Below are 7,421 nucleotides of genomic sequence, written 5' to 3' on the forward strand. Positions count from 1 at the left end.
AGAGAGAGAGAGAGAGAGAGAGAGAGAGAGAGAGAGAGAGAGAGAGAGAGATTTATATTATGTGTTTCTAAGCATTTGACAAGACTAAACAAATAAATTTCTTAAGAGCCAGGTCCACTGTTTTGGCGATGCTCTGAAGAAACAAAAATGATTATGCTCAGATTTTACTTGTGTAGTGGGTGTTTTCCTTTCAGATATTTAGGGATTCCTTTACACTTCAAGAAGCTTTGCTGATTGGCAGCCAACTGAGGACAAAGCTGAAAAGAGGGAAGCTGCATGGCAAGGAGCTTGCTCTCCATAGGGCACGTTTAATTCTTGTCGAGACATGTTTAAGTAATATTAATAGCTACTTACTGTCCTTTTTCGCATGCCTAAAGGTGTAGGTAAGAGGCTTGATATCTATCATGCTCGTATGGTTTGGCAAGAGAAGGATGGGGGTGAGAAAACAAGACTTGTTAATTGGTTGGATGTTTGTCAGCCTAGAAATCAAGGCGATTTGGGAGTTAATAATCCTGAAATTAAGAATATTAGTCTTTTGTGTAAGTGGCTTTGGATATTCGAGAATGGAGAAGGGGATTGGCAGGAGATGATCATAGTAAAATATCTGAATAGGAAAACTTTGACTCGGTGTGAGGCATCTTCTGGCAATTCACACTTCCGGATCACTGGTTTAAGAGTGTTAAGGGTATTTCTTGTCCTTGTTGTCTAAGGGTTGTGGGGAATGGTTGTAAAGGTCTCTCTGTCAACTATTCCCTCTCTGTCAACTATTCCCTCTCCCAGAACATTATTGTTGCTAAGGTCTATCACCAAGATTTTAATTGCATAACATTAGATATGTTTTTATGGGGAAACCCTTGCTATGTGGAATAAAATTTACTAGCTAGATTTGTGTAGTCAGGTCACCTTGACTGAGGAACCGACAAAGTTAGATGACTTCTCAATTAAATATCTATACCAATAAATTATTGCTAGAAATAATGTATTCCTATATTTAGATTGCTTTGGAGGATGAAGATGTATCTGAAAGTGAAAGCGTTAGTATGCCTAGTGATCAAAGTAAGGATCCTAACCAAGGATAATCTTAGTAAAAGGGGGTGGACACAGCCAAAAAACTGTGAGTTTTGTGATGCCGAAGATAGTATTGATAATCTTTTGTCTAGCTCTTTGATCTGTGTAGCATGTACTGGAAAGGATAGAGCCGTTCTATTTATTGGCTTCATTGCTTTGTTATGGACTATTTGGAAAACAAGGAATAAATCGGTTTTCTTTTTTACCTTTCCCATATCACCGAAGATGATAATGCGCTGCAGCGAGCTCTGCCCGGGGGTCGGCGGTGCACGGAAAGTGTAGGGCTTGCCCCACACCACCGTCCCGTCGGAGAGCTCATGCCCAATCTTGTACGAGTACTCTTTGTTGGGCCACAGGCCCCTCATGAACGCCGTGTGGATGAACCCGGGGTCTCTCCACCCAATCGACCGCGCCGGCTCGCCTGGATAAAACAAAACAAAAAACATCAATCGACGGGCATTCTACACCACCTATCGACGGTATGCATAGATATAAAACATCACAAAGCAGTTGACGGGCACTCCACTCCACACCACCAACGGTCTGTACGTACCGCACATGCTGCCGCGGTTGAAGGTTAGGGTCCCGGCAGGAGTGCGGGTGGGGCTCCCGACCCCGCCGCCGGGAGCCACCATGCCCCACTCCACGAACGGGTAGGCCTCGCCGAGGTCGTAGCCGCTGGTCCACGTCACAGCCATCTCGTCGTGGGTCTTGCCCTGTGCCAGGCGCGGGAACACCGGCGCCTTTGGGTTCTTGAACGGCGACAGCTTGGACATGCTTAACAACTTGGGCTGCAAAGAAAGTTCAAGTGCACAACAGATCAGGCGTTCACGTCGAGCAGTTGAGATTGTGGCAGCAGGGTGGCTGGAGCCTAGAAGAAGTGTAGTGGTTAGGTACGTTTTCGAGGCCGCCGCTGAAGAGGGCGAAGGAGAAGTCGGAGCGCTGGTTGATGACCTGGAACTTGATGCCGCCCTTGCCCCAGTAGAGGTAGTTCGCCTAGAAGTTGGCGTACTGATACTGCACCCACTCACACACACACAAACAGATCGATTCAGCTCAACCATGGTGAGGTGATGAAATCTCAAGAAAATTTCTTGGTTTGGTAATTAATCAACGGACCTTGATAGGCGCCGTGCAGAGCAGCGGCTCGGTGGGGTACCTCCTCGGGTTAGGGCATGAGCCCTGTCTGCACACGCACAAGAGATATCAGACATCCACGATGGTCGATGCCAGAGGATCCACCATGGGTGGAAAAGGCTGAATCTATTGCGGATTTGGAATGTCAAGCAGAGGGGGAATAATCTCAGTTACATGAAATCGGCGGGGGAGAAGACGGCGACCCAGTCATCGGCGGAGGGGTTTCCGTGGCTGTATTCCATGGTGACCCATGCAGTGTCGCCTTCCTGTCAAATTTTTGAGTTGGTTGCTTAGTTTTTCTAAAACTTTGTGGATTCGATCGATTATGACCAAATGTTTTCTACACCATATATATCTCTCGAGCTCTGTACGTACAAAATAAATAAATAATTGTGCTCAAACTTATGTGCACTGTTTCAGCAGAATTTGTATTTTTGTTTGTACTTTCCCTACTACTAATACCTGATCGCCTTCGCAGAGCAGCGACGTCGCGCGCACGTACGCGGAGCTGTCCAGCTCAATGGTGGCCTTGTGGATGGCGATCTTGGACAGCGGCTGGACCCCCTCCTCCTCCGGCGAAGAGCTCGCCGTCGCCGCCATGGCCAGCGCCGCCGCCAGGACGACGACGTGCGCCATCCCCATCCCCATGCTTCTGCTTCAGCTGTCACTCCAAGCTAGCTAGGCTGCCACCGTGCGTGCTCCAGGGTGGTGAGATTCCATGCATGGTGGCCGGCCGGCCTATATATATATACATGTAGCGGAGCGGCAGTAACATTATGTTGGAAATTGGTCACTGCTGGATGGTAGGTGGTGGTAGCCTCATGGAGCACGCGTTATTAATGGTGGTAGCCTCTCGTGGAGCACGCGCACTTACAGCGCTCATGCATCTCCTGCCACGCACGTTAATTGTTAGGGCCAACCGTCCCGGGTCAGTGATATCGGCCTGGGTTTGTGTCGTCCGATGAAGGCCCACGCAGCAAACTCTACTCTTTCTCTTGAAACAGACTTTCGCCCCGTTTTATAGATAAACAAATGACCATACACCTGAGTCCCATCCAGAGTTATAAACGAAGAATTCTGGGGCAGCAGCACAAATACGGTCAATGAAAGAAGAAGAAACATAAAAGGCCTCCAGGGGCAAGCTACGAAACAGGCGAACGGTCGGATAGCCGGCGCGCGGAAGACACCAGAGCGTCCAGATATAGCTGAAGCCGGTCACGAACCCTCGGCCTTGTGAGCGGATGTCAGTGCTGCAAGAAGGCAAGAAATTTAAAGAACGAGTCAGACGCACGCCGCGGGAACACCCGCTCAATCACCACCTTATTGCGAGTAGTCCAAAGGGTCCACATCGTAGCCGCGAAGATGAGCCAGAACAGTCGGCACTTACGGCCAACCTGAGTGGCCCTTACCTGCAGAAACTCTGCAAGGTCATGGGCCTCCCACTCTGGTCCCAGAGCCTCATGAACAAAGCATCAAAGTGCCTGCGCTGTTACACATGAGAACAAAATGTGTGTTCCCGTTTCCGGGTCGTGGCAGAGAGGGCAAAGGCCATTGCCCGGGCCATGGCGTTTTAGCACCTCGGTCCCCGAAGGTAAACGATCTCTGAGAAGTTGCCAAACGAAAATCTTGATCTTCAGGGGCATATGCGCCTTCCACAATGGGGATAACCACTGGAGAACTGGCAACCGGCATAGCGCCTGATAAGCCGAGCTAATGGAGAATTCTCCCCAAGGAGAGAGGCTCCAAGAAACAAAGTCAGGATCCTGGGACATAGGAAGAGGGACTACTTCCCTCAATTCTGTCCATTCTTGTACCTCGGCTGGTCCGAATTAGCGGCGAAACGCAATATTCCATCCCTCATCCAAAGCAGCCGCAGATACAAGAACAGGCGGGTTGTCGCAAATCGCAAAGAGCCTCGGAAGCCGCATGCGGAGAGGCTCGCTATCAAGTCAGGGGTCCAACCAGAACTGGGTCCCAGACCCATTGCCAACCGAGAACCGCAAGCCCAGCGTAATCTCATCTTTGATGTCCTGAATCGATTTTCAAAACTGGGATCCAGCCGAGTGCGCGCAAGCCAAGAGGGGCTGGCCCTCCAAGTACTTGGACTCAATCAGGTGCAACCACAAGCCTCCATCTCCCCGCAAGATCCATCACACCCAACGCAGCATGAGCGCAACGTGCATACGGCGAGACGCAGGGATGCCCAACCCCCCTCGGTCCTTCAGCAAGCAGATGTCAGCCCATTTCACCATGTGGTACTTAGGCCGACCATCCCCTGCCTGCCAGAAGAACCTAGCCAGCTCCTTGTCAAAGGAGCTATGTACACCTTCGGGCAGGATGTACATCCCCATCATGTACATGGGGAGGCTGGCAAGGTTAGAGCTAATAAGGACAATTTTGCTTCCTTTAGAAGTGAACCTACCGCACCAGGGCTCCGCACGGGACGCTACTCGTCCCACAAGCGGATCATACCCACTCACCAAAATCCTAGACTCAGCCAGGGGCATCCCCAAGTAAGATATGGGGAATGAAGCTAACCTAAAATTGAGGTTATCTGCGATTCCGAGCTGCTCAGCCTCCGAGTAACCAAGGACCACAACCTCGCTCTGATCAAAGTTAATCTTAAGTCCAGACATTTCCTCAAAGCAGAGCAAAAGGAACTTAAGATTAACAATGTCCGAATCCGAGCCTTCTACCATAATCATGGTGTCATCCGCGTACTTCAAGTGGGTTACCCCTCTATCCGGAATGAGGTGGCTAACCACACCCTTAAGGTGGCCTGCCAGCTTGGCCTTATCTAGGATGCCTACAAGGGCATCAACTGCAAGGTTGAAGAGCAAGGGGGAGACAGGATCCCCTTGCTTTACCCCCTGGAGGCCTGGAAGAAGGGACCCACTTCACCATTGATGTTGATCGCCGTGTTGCCAAATCTAACCAATTGCATGATCCAGGAGCACCACCGCTCGTCAAATCCTCGTTGCTGCATCACCAACCTCAAAAATGACCAGTCCACACGGTCATACGCCTTCTGGAAGCCCAATTTGAGGAAGACCCCCTTAAGCCCCTGCGACGCCACCTCGTGGACAATCTCGTGAAGGGCAAGAATCCTGTCATGGATCCGCCGGCCCTTCAGCAACGCGGACTGAAGGGGGTGGGCAATCCTTTCTGCCACGGGGGACAAATGGGGCGCGCAAACCTTCTCAAAGATTCGCTCCAACACATTGATCACCGTGATGGGACGGAATTGCCGAATATTCGTAGCCCCAAGTACTTTGGGGAAAGAGATATGACACCATAGTTAATCCTAGCCATGTCCAGAGTTCCAATATAAAACTCATCGAACATGGGCATAATGACCGGATGCAGGATCTCCCAGAATTTCTGGAAGAAGACTACAAGAAGGCCATCCGGCCCCGGGGCTGAGCAAGCTTTCATAGAAGCAATCGCCCATCCCACCTCCTAAAGAGAAAAGGGGAGAGTAAGCTCTGCATTATCCGCATGGGAGACATGATCTGCAAGCGGCCAGAAGTCAGCGCAGAGGGAGACACCTCCACGCGGCTCAGCCGAAAACAACTCCTTATAGAAGGAGTAAATATGGGTGGAGATATCCACTGGGCTCTCCAAGAGAACATCCCCATCCCAGAGAAAGGGACGGTACATTTCCGTCTGCAGCCATTGGCTATCGCCTGGAAGTAGGCAGTGTTCGCATCCCCCTTAAGGAGCCAATTCTGGCCCCCTCGACGCTGCCAAAACAGCTCCTCACTCTTGTAAATCTCCATGAGCGAGGCCTTCAGGGAGTATCTCCTAAACCAGTCACGAACCAACTCAAAGAAACCGGTTGCTCCAACCAAAACGCCTCAAAGCGGAAGCGACGAGTTCTACGGGGAGCATCATCCCCCGAAGAGAAAAGCAGGGGGGTATGATCGGAGCCAATCCGAGTGACCGCCTTGAGGGAGCACAATGGGAACATCACTTCCCACTGAGCCGACACAAAGACCTGATCCAAGACACTCCGAATGAGGTCTAACTTCGTATTCGTCCACGTGAACCTCGCCCCTACACGGGCTATCTCATGAAGAGCAAGGTCCGCAATGCAGTCGTTAAATAGACGCATGCGGACCCGATGAACGTTAGGAGAGCTTTTATCTGAATCCCACCTAATGAGGTTAACATCCCCGGCCACCACGACCGGAGTGGTGCACCTCTCCACCTTATTTCTTAGCTCGGCAAGGAAAGCGGCCGAATGCCCATGATCCGCAGGACCATAAACAAAAATCACCTCCCAGTTGAGGTGAACTCGTCGGTCGGTGACGGACATGCTCAGGAAGAACTCCCCTCGGTCCATATCTTCAAACGAGAAAGCATCCTCTCTGACACCGAGCAGGATGCCTCCAGATTATCCCGTGGCCGGTAGCCACTGCCAGGCAAACTGGTGGCTAGAGAGCCCCTGAAGCTCATGCATGCTGAAGTCCTGGCGAATCGTCTCCTGAAGTTCCACAATGTCAATCTCTTCTTGCCGCAAATACTCGATGAGTTGCCGACGCCGGCCCGTGAGGCCGAAGCCCTAATGTTCCAACATAGGAGCTTCATTTAATAACCTCAGTGAAATCCCTAGGCTCCACAAGTAGGGCCGAGCTAGCCCGCCCGACAATCGCAGCTCGGGGGGATGCTTTCACCGGACGGCCACGTCGCCCCTGTGTAGGAGGGGCAACGAAGGCCTCCAGTCCGAGGGAAGTGGACCTGGAACTAGACCCACACACCTCTATCCGATGTTCAGTGGGATTGAGACATGTGTGGGACGCCCTCGCAGAGCCCTCGCTGACGGAGGAATAGCAAGAGGCGTGTCTGCCACAGTCGCCAAAGGGGGCTCCGCATCAGCCTTGGTCTCTCTATGACCAGGGTCAGTGTGAGCCGGGGTGCTGGGTCCACCACGCGGAGACAACAGAGCGGAACCAAGCACAGAAAATCAAGAACCAGAACCAGAAGGATCTGAGAGAATGTTGGGAGTACCTGAGGACAAGTCACGAGCAACCGCCCGCATGGCGGCCTTCTCCGGGATTGTCGGGACACGGCCATCCAGGAGGACCCGGGACTGGCTCAGCCTCGCACTCTGCCACGCGGCCACCATCGGAGAAGGCCCGCTTCGCAGTTTGGAGCCGGCCTCTGTAGGAGTCCCCGCTGCCAGATCCAAGGGCGAAGGTGGCGCCAAGTCCGGG

General features: G+C 51.8%; 1 pseudogene; it reads right to left on the reverse strand.

Moving 5' to 3' along the window:
* The window catches only part of LOC119287725, a 4,599-nt pseudogene extending 1,698 nt beyond the window's left edge, over positions 1–2,901 (reverse strand).
* Between the last annotated feature and the right edge of the window lie 4,520 nt (positions 2,902–7,421).

The sequence above is a fragment of the Triticum dicoccoides genome, chromosome 4A (genome assembly GCF_002162155.2).
Source record: "Triticum dicoccoides isolate Atlit2015 ecotype Zavitan chromosome 4A, WEW_v2.0, whole genome shotgun sequence".
Taxonomy (NCBI): domain Eukaryota; kingdom Viridiplantae; phylum Streptophyta; class Magnoliopsida; order Poales; family Poaceae; genus Triticum; species Triticum dicoccoides.